Raw genomic sequence first — 12002 nt, 5'->3', positions numbered from 1 at the left:
CCCAGATATTAAAACTCTGTTTCTTCCAACATCACCATGGAGAAAATCCTCACTCTTAAAACACAAATAATTTTTATTTATTATTATGTATTATTTATTGATTTAATATGAAGAGTAGCTGCACCAGGTTTATCATAAAAGAATCCAACCTCTTAAAGACCAAGGATATTTGTCTCTGTCTTGAAATACAGACATGGAAGAAAATTCACCTTTTCTTAGAATCAGAAATTTCTATTCAACTCATATACTTCTTGCCAGCTGAGCATCAGCAGAAGAGCCTGTAGAGTTTTCCTCTACCTACTGCTTCAGAACATTCAATTAAAGTAATTACATTGCAGAAACATTTTAGCAGTCCAAGTGAAACAAAGCTTCCTCAGGATTTTGTTTCAAAAATGGCAGAGTTTTAAATACAGTTCACTATAAATGAATACAATATTTAGATCAGCTGCATTCTGGCTCCACCTCTGCACCCCCTGTACAGAAGTACCATTTTCCCTAGAAACTGTGTGACTGATACACCATAGCAGCACAGGAAAGTATATGAAGACACATGAAAATGACAGCTAACAGGTCAGATTCGACATCTCAAAACATAACCTATTTTACTGTGCCTTTTGTACAGAAGTTTGAGGTTCTATTTACACAGTTCTTAGGGTGAACATGAACAGGAAGAAACCACTGGGCCAGAAGTAGTTATTTTTCCCTCACATATTATCAGCCACATGCACAAACCACTCCAGCTTATTTTGCTTTGCATTTTCTCTTCTTTTGTTTGTTCTAATTGTCTTGATCTTCACTTAGACCTGCCCCAACTCTCATCTTGCAGTATGTTTAATGAATAGCTGTTCAGATAGAACCCGAACTTCACAGAGGATTTACAGTATAGCAAGTTTCATCTGGAGAAGGTGTAAATTTATTTTGCCAGTTACATAAAATTTAGCCCTAGCATGCCCATAAAACTGCCTACAAGCAATACTGATTGTATATAATGGATTGCTCTACAGAAATAATTTAAAACAGATTCAAGATAACTTTCTTCCCTTTTATTTATTTTAAAGGAAATATTTTGTTTCATACCTGCCACAGTAAGAAATTAATTCAAATTAAATTCATCATTGAGCCCGGCAGGTTTAGACATCCATTTCTTCTCTCTGGATGACAGCCTCAAGGTGGTCAGCAGCACTTCCAACTCCAGGAAATCAAGCCTCACAATAATTGAGTGTGCAGGCTGTCAAAGGTCCTTACGCCTTTCGAGTTAACTCCAAGTCTGTGTCACACCATGCAAACAGCCATTTATTTAGGTGTCCCTCATCTCAGTAAATTTGGCTTGCTGTCACCTTGAAGGACATGCTGTGATGGTGGCTGAGGACTGTCCTGCCAGTGCAGCACAGGAGGGACAGGTGCCTTTGGGGGTGAAGCGTGCAGGAGAGCTGTGGTTACTCATTACCGTGGCTCTGACAGTAGCTCGTTCCCGGGGGAAGAGCACACAGCACCTCCTCGGGACTGCAAGGTAATTTACAGGCACTAATGGAGACCATTTCCCACTCCATCAGGAAAGAATGGACATTGGTACAAATCTCAGCATTGAGGCCGAGCACCTTGGACACAGAAGTGCTCAGCTTAAGCCCAGCAGAGCTGCTGTGGCTCAGCAGCAGTTGATGTTTGACTTTCAGGTCTCAAGTCAGTGCATCACTCCTTAGCTCACTTCTGCTGAGATAAATATGTGTCCAAAAGTTCAGCTCCAACACTCTTCCACTGACTTTTAATGCTTTGCCTGTTTTGTTTTTGGCCTAGAAGACCTTTGTCCATTGGTAAAGTGGCTGGTTAATTCACAGTCACGGTATGTCTGCCAAGGGTGATTCCCTCCAGTAATTTCCAAGGAAAAAGATGTCACTTTACATGGAGTGACTTTGCTCCCTTCCTGGAGGAGGAGCCCAAAGGCTGCTCCCAGAGCCGGGCAGTGTCAGGGATGGGCACTACCCTGGACACAGAGCTCTGCCAGGACTCACAGCACAGCCCAGCCATGCTCAGGAGGAGCAGAGGTCCCTACCTGAACACACACCGGGCTCTTACACCTCTGCACTAGCTCTCGTCACAGCACACAGCTCATCAAAGCAGTTCTGTCCACCAGGCCAAGAGAGGGAGGAAAACGTGACAATTTTTATATGCATTGACACTTATCTGGGAGCTGAAGTAGGACTTGGGAGATTCACAGACCTCATCCTGGCCCTGTGCCCAGGAATGAATTACACTCTGAAATACTGAACTGCACTCTTATGGCAAATGCTAAAATGCTGTTATTCTAATAGCAATGCAATATCATGATAGAGAGCAGAAAAACAATGCACAGCAGAGCTCCTAATCTGAAAGACAATAATGCTGTAAAATATAACATATTAAGAAAATTATCCCAATTAAGTATTTCCCTATATATTCTCTAGCTTAATAACACTCATAATTTTTCAACAGAATATACCAAATACCAGGTCATTTTTTTTAATTGATATTACTGAATAATAATATGCATTACATGACTAGGTAATCATGGAACTGGATATTTATGTACCATTTTTGTCATTCAACTGACTCACAAAAAATTTTTTTAAATCCTATAATTATGAGCATGGAACACTGCTTATTTGCCATATTAAATCAGAACAAGAAAACACATTTAAATAGAAATATTTTATGCCACAGTGTAGGATGATATTTCTATTAAGATAAAAATTTGAAATCAGTGTATATAGTGTATCAAATACATATAAATGAAAGAGCCACATAAATTTTAGTTTTGTGTTTTCCTTTCCAAACTGCTCTTAGAAAAAGCACAAAATCAATTTTTCAGATCATATAGACATGCAGATGTAAATACAGACACATGACTGTACCTGTGCTGTACATGACATTTAACAACCATGCCTGGAGAGACAATAGCATGTCTGGGCAAGAGCTTACACACTGACTGAAGCAATAACAGCCAGAAAACAATCCAAGATGCAACATAGGAAAACTACTCCCCTGTTAGCCAGACTTCCCAAAATGGAGACATTTCTTCTACCTGGAACAAAATTAGTCATGCCTTGCAGAGGCTGAGCCAGGCAGAGATTGGGACAGCCATGGCCCCCAGTGCCCAGGCAGCTGCCACCATGCAGTGTAAACACAAGATATTCATCCTGTGGAAACTGTGAAACCCTCAGCAGATAGTCCTGAGAAATCCTACACTTCCACACAGTGATCACCTGAATAATCAAAGGAGCCTTTGTAATAAAGTCAAGCAAACTCTACAGTGTGACAGGCTTTGTAAGAAAACAATCTTAGTGTAAACAACTTCTAAGTCATTTGCCAAAGTTTTGTGCTACTGTTTAGCTAGTCCACCTGGTGGCACAGACTCAGGAACATTTTGTTCATTACTGCCACCTGGGTGATTTATTGGATTTATTACAGAAATTCTGCTAAATAAGTAGATTGCTACAGCAAGTCTAGAAACACTAATTAGGGTTTTTACAACTTTTTTTCTAATTTGTATTCTTTTGTCATCTGCTAATAAATAGAGATTCCTCTTGCCTGCCAAATAACTCATTCAAAATAACATATACTTACATATATTGAAATAGAAATTGGCCCCATTGTCATGTCACTAACACTACTGGGCCTAGTCCTGTAAAATTTCAGAGCCCTTTTACAAGGTGTTTCACTAAGTTATGGAAAAGGTCGTTTGGCATGTCAAGTAATTAATTAGATAATTATTCAACAAATACTCTTCTGCTTCCCTTCTACACAAACGATGCTATTAACTTTAAAAGGGACATTAAGAAACCATATCTGAAAATATTTTTATACCAATAAGAGCTGTAAAAGAACTGACTGAATTATTTGTGTACCCAGTGATGCTGAGAATGTGTGAAGGGTGGGAAGTTTCACTTCCCTTTTGCTTCAGTCAATCCCAAACTATCGGACTCAACAATGAGCCAATACTGGAGTCAATTTTGGAGAAGTGTGATGGTCTGTGAAACAGGAAAGGTCAGATTAGGTAATGCATTATTCAGTATGGATTTACACTCTAACTGTATGAATCTCTGACACATTTAGAACTAAACCATTTATCAGCACTTTTGGGTGCATTCTTGCATTCAGGTTTATAAAGACTGAATAAACACACAGCAAAGCTTCAAGAAACATTAAAAGGTCAACATTTAAAAATTGTATCATGATTTGGACTTTCCTGCACTTATAGAAATTACTGATCTAGAAAGTCACATGAAAGTTGTTATGAGTAACCCTTTGTGAGATTTTGCTTCAAAAAGTCAGATAAGGCTAAACAATGGTTACTTTGGGCTGTCTTTTGACAATATACACGAGATACCAGCATTTAATCAATTTTAACAATTGTCATTAACACAAAAATCAGACTGGTAGAATATTGGATAAGTGATTTACTTGTAAATGTTGTAGGATGATTTCTGTTTTTTTCAATGACTGTTACAGACTTGCCAGGAATCAAGACTAATCACAAGTTTTTAATGAGTATAGTTCTACATTTCAGTAGTAGTAAATCCAGTGTAGGACTTCTCCACTTTTTTCTTCCTGTTTCCAACTCTCTGCTACTACTCATAGCCTGTTTGAGCTGATACAACTGTGTGGTGTGCTGTGTAAGTGACAAATGGAATAATCTAGAGTTAAATAGAAAAAACAAAACAAAAACTAGGGGAATACAGAACGTAGGCTAGATAGATATTGCCACATAGACACAAAACCAGCCATGTCTCATGCCATATAAATGAGGCACTCACTGATTGATTTAGTTCACAAATTAAGTTATACAGAAAAAGAAAGATTTTGGGATACAATTATGACCTTAAGTTATAGATTCTTCCAGGTCTCTATCTTGACTATAGTAAAGTTAACATGGTACATGGAATATAAATGTTAAAGCAAGAACCACAACAGCATGATGCAACAAATGGACTTTCTCTTTTTTTGGAGAAATTTAAGAAAAAAAAAATGGTGTTACAATAGGTATGTAGGAGGAGATCATGGCTGATAGTGAGCGACTGATGGGTTAGGCTGAGAAAAACTCTAAACCTCTTTGGGTAAGGAGAGAAGCATTACAGGGATTGTCTGAACTCCACCAGTCCCCACAGCAGTGATTCTCCTGAGTGACAATCCACTCTGCCTGGGTGCAAAAGAAAAAGCAAATCTCAGGCAGGGGACTCACCCTGTCTCAGCATGGCTTACAGAAACCCCAACAGATTGAAATAACCACAAGCCAGATAACCTTGGCAGGTATTAGTCACCAGATAACCCGAACCTTACTTCTACACATTTATGTCTGGCTTTTTAACCACTGTGGTTTGTGCTTGCAAATAACCTTTCCTAACCACCACCTTTTATTTTACAAATATACAGGAGTCAGTCAAAGACTCCCATATTTCCATTTAATTTTATTATCAAAGAGAGAAACCCAATTGTTGTTTAATTGTTGGGTTTTTGTTTTCATCCTTGAAGAGGCAATAGTAGTACAATGAGAATATTTTCTTTGTCTACTCAGCTTCCAAAGTCACTACATTAAAATGCTACAGATAGAAATATTTCTAAGAGAATATATGAAGACACCAGCTTCACCTTTCTGATTATTTCTGTGCTATCTGTTCTCGTCTTTCAAAAATAGCTATCACTTTTTCAGGAAGTATTTTCTTGAATAGATGATCCAGGCCCATACATCTAATTTCAGCAGAAAAGGCTGAAATAAATACATTTCACACTATATTACAAAATTACATGGACTGTAATTTAGCAGATAACCATGAATTTATACAAAACATCTCTACGAAAAAGTCACTTTATTAGACAATTTTCTGGCTCAGTAAACCATCTTCAAGAATCTCCAAACCTGTACTAAGTAATCAATTGTTGCTGTGTCACTGACTCATGACAGACAGCTTTTACTGCATTAATATTCTAAAGATTCTTCCATTATTTCAATTTTACAGAGCCCATTCATCAGTATCACGTACAACAATACTGAGATGCTATCCTAGCAATCAGCTACAATTTCCAGGGGTACTAAATAGCTTTTCTCTCGTTAATAATTCATTGCAGAAGCTGAGTTGCCAGACTGTATCTGTCATGCTGTTCACAACCATTGAGGCCAAGGCCTTTTTGGGGAAAAACTCAGATTCACGGCTACCTTGTGGAAGCAAAAACAGTTTTCCAGCTAATTTTTTATCTGTGCAGTCACACCAGGGTGGAGCAGCTGTGCCAAACCTGTCACTCCTGGAGAGTGGAGGACATTGTCAGGATCACTGCTGACAGCAGCTACACATCTCATGGAGGGGGCTCAGACTGCATCAGGAGTGCCCAGCTGGTGCTGGTTATTTCATCCCTCTTTATCATCGACCAGGTGTGGAAAATTCCATTCTAGTTTTACTATTTTGACACTATACCAAGCATAAATTGAAAGACTGTAGTAATGTAAATGTAGTCAATAACAAGAAGGAGAACAGGCAATTCAAAGCCTTAAAATAAATAATCCCACATTTTGTTTGTGAGTTTAGCGTGCAGCTTCTATAAAGATCTACATTTAAATACAATAATAGTTTGATGGGACTTACTTTTTCTGCTTGAGAGCTGGTTCTCTATTTTGTACACTTTAAAGTATCTAAATGCTTATAAAATATCTTTGGGAAAGAAAATTCCCACTAGGACTTGCATAATAAGCTAAGCTTTTCTACTGAGAATATCATTAAATCCCACTAAATCCTATTTCCATTCAGTCATCAGCAGCTCTGTGAATAAATACATAGAAAGAATGCTATAAGGGATTATGTCTGTGAAAGAATATCAGCCAGCATTCTTGGCTTGTTCCTTAGCAACAAAATAATGATGATTCCTAAAAAAAATTAGTTTTAATTTCCCTAAATCAAGAAGTTACTGATAATACCATTTTAAATCACTTAAGTACCTTTAAGAACCTTAGAAAGGCCAAACCATGAGAACAATTCCTGGAGATGAGCACTTTTCTTGCTGTAATTTGCATAATGGCCAGGAATACAGAATAAGGGATTATACCAGATTTGTTCCCAAATACTCTGAACACTGAAAATTAAAGATGTCATTAAACGTATAGAACGATCTATGAAAAGAAAATATTTATATTTGTTTAATATAGTGTGAACTTATCCAACAGGGAGAGAAATTTCTTCTGAAACACTTTTGACAGATGAAGAAAGAAGATAGCAAGATGTAAAGTATTCCATTAACTTGTTTAGAAAGAAAATATTGGGTTTAGTGCTATCCTTTCTTTTCTCCAAGGAAACTTCAGTGTCCTTAGAAAGTGTTCAATTCGGTACCAACACTGAAACAGTATTTTCTTTTGAATAATGCCCTGGTGGTGGCTGCACAAGTACCCTACCTTTGCCTCATGAGTAAAGACACGAAGCCAAATGTATTTCTTGTTTCCAGAGTCTGCAGGTTAAGGAAAACTCTATGGATGAACATTTAAGCAGTCTGTCTTTAACCAGTGTAAGTCTTCAGCTTTCTGAAGAATTTCTTTATGACATTATCTGTGCTGATTTTCCCATGATTCAGTTTCATATTCTACATTTTTAATGTACCTTTGGAGCTTCATTTTCATAGCTGAAATTAACAGCCTTTTCCTACACTCCATAGCAATTCCAAATGCTCTTTGTGTATGGCCATATTTAGATTCAAACAAACTGTTCCAGTTTCTTCACACTGGCTAGCAGCAAGTATTTCAATTAATGTTTGGGGGATTCTTTAGAGGGCTTTGTGGTTGTATTGATAAGACAGAAATGGTGGATGTTTGTGCTTTTGGGGAATTCACATGACACATGACTGAAAGTTACAATACAAGAGAGCACATCACACCACACAGGAACACCATGTAAAATAATAAATCAGATCATTCAAGCAGCATGAAAGCATCAAACCTGAATTGAAGCCAATGTTATTTGTTTAGCACAGATAACAATTCAATGTGTGTCATTAGAGCTAAAACCCTGAAGGAAAGGGAGGTTTTGGTTCTAAGGCACTAAATGAGAAATGAAAGAGATGTGACTTCAAGAGAAACCCTCTTCATCTTGTGTTTGTCTTATAATGTTCTGGAGGCACCTGGATTTAAGACCATTTCCTTCAGCAGTTTCCAAACTCATACTACTAAAAACCAGAAGTGCAGCAGCTGATGACTGAGTGACAAGATACAGTAAACTGTGCAGCCCACAGCCTATTGCAGAGCTCCATACCTTGGCATCACTGATCATGAGGATAAATAAGACAAATAGATTAAATGTGCACTCTAATGTCAATTATAGTTGTAAAATGAAAAGTGCAGTGAAGGTTAACTAACACTGAGGTCCATTCATTCACTTCAGTGCATTGCAAAATCATCGGTTTTGATTGCTTTAATAAAGCTCATTTACCCTACAAGGTGTCTGGTTTAATGAAATAACTTTATCAAAATATATCATTAAACTGTAGTTGACTGAATCTAGGTTTTATTTTCCAGTGCTTTAGCTCAGACAAATGCTTTTAATCCTCCCCTCCTAAAGCTGTGGTATTTTTCTATTCTGACCTCTATCCAGCATGCATGATGGATAGACACTGCATTGGCAGTACAACCTTACATAAATTTAAACTGCCACAGCAGGAAGAAAAAACAATGTGTTAAGAGTAGTCAGAAAAAAACTGCCAAGTACTGTATCTATTCTTTTACCATCTTTGAACTAGAAGAGTCTTAGCTGAATGCACTTAAAATACATGTCTTTCTTTAAAAGGTGACATGGAAAATATTTTGAAAATCAAAGCATCACAATTATTTTCATCTTTGGAAAAACAAAAGGGAAATTTACAGTACCTATATGAGTAGATAGAGACACAAACTGTATTCTTAATTCTTTTTTTTCCTCCAAGAAATACTAAATATGATCAAAAAATAAATGTTCTTTTGCTATATCTGGCAATAAACATTTATTGTTCACATTGCGAGGAAAAATATTTAGCAACATCTACTTTAATTCCTTTTTATTTATCCAGTAGTTAGTGCTGTATGTCAAACAAAAAAAAAAAGCCGAAGAAAACCCAAAAAAATAAATCCAGAATCAGTGTTTCCTGTAACAAAATCCATTTCTAATTAATGAGACTTTCCTGCACTCTAGGCTGCCAGAAGTAATTTGGCTTTTTGCACCTGCATAGTGTCTTTCCTGCATTTCTGTGCTTTGATACAGAGTGACAACAGAATCTCAGGCAGTTTAAAATTCACTTCTGGAAAACAGCAAAGAGAAGACTGAGTATCTACTTTAGCTGTGGAACAAGGAGTGCTTTGCAATCGTGTCCTCATACAGCAAAGGACATTGGTGACACAAGTCACCCTCTGTCCTTCCTTCCCTCATGACCCCCAGGCTCGTCCAAGCTCTGCTGTTTTTCCCAAACCCATGGTTGGCCTCTCCAGGACAGGATTCCTTACACACCCTGAGCAGCAGAGTACATGTGGTGAGCATCACACCCTGGAACTCCCATGCCATTGAGGAGAAAAAGAAAAGGGATAAGAGGATGAAAAAAGAGAAAATAAATGCTGCCTTCAATTCCCATTTATACATAGAAGCTGAAGGGTACAAAAGGCAAATCAGATCAACTAAATGAGTGAAAAGCAGACACGAAATGCATGTGCCACAGCATCCCTCCTCCCAGGGACACTGCCTCTCACTGTCCCATGAGCACACTGGGCCATACTCAGCCTTATCTCTCCACATATTTCAGGAGATTAATAAAGCCACTAAAAGACTCTTTGTTCCTGCTTCCCTGCAGCTAAACATTGGTTTGCAGTCACTGGAGAAGTTCTGTCAGTCTCTCTGTGCCATCTACTACTATCATGTAGAATCTCTGGTTCTATATGATAAAAGCACTTTTTATAGATGGTGAAAGATTTACTTATGCCTCATCAAACACTGTGGAGATGTTGGTGCTCTCTGTGAAACACAGCACATGGTTAAGCATAGATTAAAAATAAACAAGTGGCAAAATTGAGAAATGCCTATCCGTTTTCCAGGAATTTTATTTATATTTACATTTCATAGCTGTAGCTGTAGAGCATGTAGGCACTTACTAACTTTTGGAATATACTGCACAGATTATCTTTAGTCCCCAGAAACAGATCTGTGGAAATAGCCACAGCTTATTGTAATTATATATCACTTACAGAAGTTTTCTTACAGCAGATGGAAATTATTAAAGTAATATCTCATAAGACAGTGAAAATGCTGTCCCTGAGCAGACTGTGGCATGAAAATTGCACTGCTATTTTTCAAATAAAATAAAAAACTGAACACATGATTTTCTAGTTCCCTTATTGAGAAAGAACAGATGTCATTCTTACTGTCAATTTACCTACTACATTTCATAGACTAATATTTCAAATTCACAGCATCTCAAATGTGTATACATATGCTTACTGAGGCATAGACTGAAATTAATATTGAGGGGTTTTTTAAAAATAATTAAGCATTACAAAAGCTTAATATTCATCCAGGCCACATTAGAAAGATAACAGAAAAGCAGTCTATGCCAAATTAACAAAAAATTCAATTTTTGTAAATCAGAATTTAGGAAAAAAGGGAGAGTTCAAAATACTTTTTGGGTATTTTCGGTTGATATCTATCGTCTATTTCCACAGGCATTTGAGGTGTTTTGAAAATTCAAAGGCATTAGCTATGCCTGCAAGGCTGTTGGCAGACTCAGGCTGGAAGTTTGATAAAAGATCTGCACCACAGCAGCTCCCTGAGAACTCCTGCTTTGCCCTTTCAGCCAGCACTGTACCTGTGGGATGCAATACCTGCATATGGGTCCAAGCACAGTTCCAAGGGAAACAAGCCTTTGGTTGTGCATCTGCAGGTGACCGTGGGGTGCTCTAAGCAGATCACACACCTCATTCTCAGGTGTCTGCTCAAGCTGCAGCCTTTTAAGCATCGCCAGCAGATCCAATGGCCAAAAGCTGCCCCACCCTTGGAAGAGCAGAGATGCCTGAAGTATTCAATGTCAAACCTCTTCAACCCCTCACTTAAGAATCAGAGAGTTTTTTCCAGCTGGCAAATCTTATTTCTGAAAATCAAACGCTGTACTTTAAAAGCCACTGTTAATTATGATTTCATAGAAGAATTTTCTGTATGGAAGCAGTACATAACTGACTCCCTAAGGTGCAATGGTCACCCTGTAAAGAAATCAGATCCATGAAAAACAGATATATTAAAAAGCTACTGCTTTGGTAACTCTAGAAAAGCTCCTCTGCTTCTGCACATACCTGTGCAAACTCATGCTATTCCTCTCATAATTCAGATCTAAAATCATGTGAAGCAATATCATTAACATTCCTAAGATAGACATAAGAATTTTTGTGGATAAAATACCATACATTCATACTTTTAAATAAAACTAAGAAGTAACATTTTAACAAGTAGCTTACAAGCTTACAATCCTTCGAGAGTACCACTCAAATAATAATTCAACAGAGTAAATAAAAGAGTCCAATGAAAGTGCCAAAGTGTTTTACAACAATGACATAGCTATTTGAAGAAACAAAACAGCCTAATAGTTCATTAATTTAAATAGTTAATTAGCTTTTCCATAGAAAAAATCTATTAACATTAGGAATGTAAAGAGCACTTAAAAGGATGAGGAATGTCTGCAGTCACACTGCTAGCAAACAGCTGCAACCTCTATTTAGGACTTTCTCAATTTTTCCCATTTTTGCCTCAGCTATGCATATATGCCAACAGTAATTATTTCAGCAACATACAGTGTCTCCTGTGTGCCTGATATAACACAAAATACCCATTCTCAATCAATGTTTATACATTTCCTCTCCATTTGCATAGTTCAATGATATGTCACTTCTAAGCATAACAAGAACTGCTCCAAACCTCCAGACAAAAATCTTGCCTTATGTACAAAGTAAAGGAGAATCTTTAACAAGGCATTTCAGAGACATCACA

This window comes from Sturnus vulgaris, chromosome 9, assembly GCF_052056855.1.
Source record: "Sturnus vulgaris isolate bStuVul1 chromosome 9, bStuVul1.hap1, whole genome shotgun sequence".
Lineage (NCBI taxonomy): Eukaryota > Metazoa > Chordata > Aves > Passeriformes > Sturnidae > Sturnus > Sturnus vulgaris.
This window is presented reverse-complemented; position numbering follows the sequence as displayed.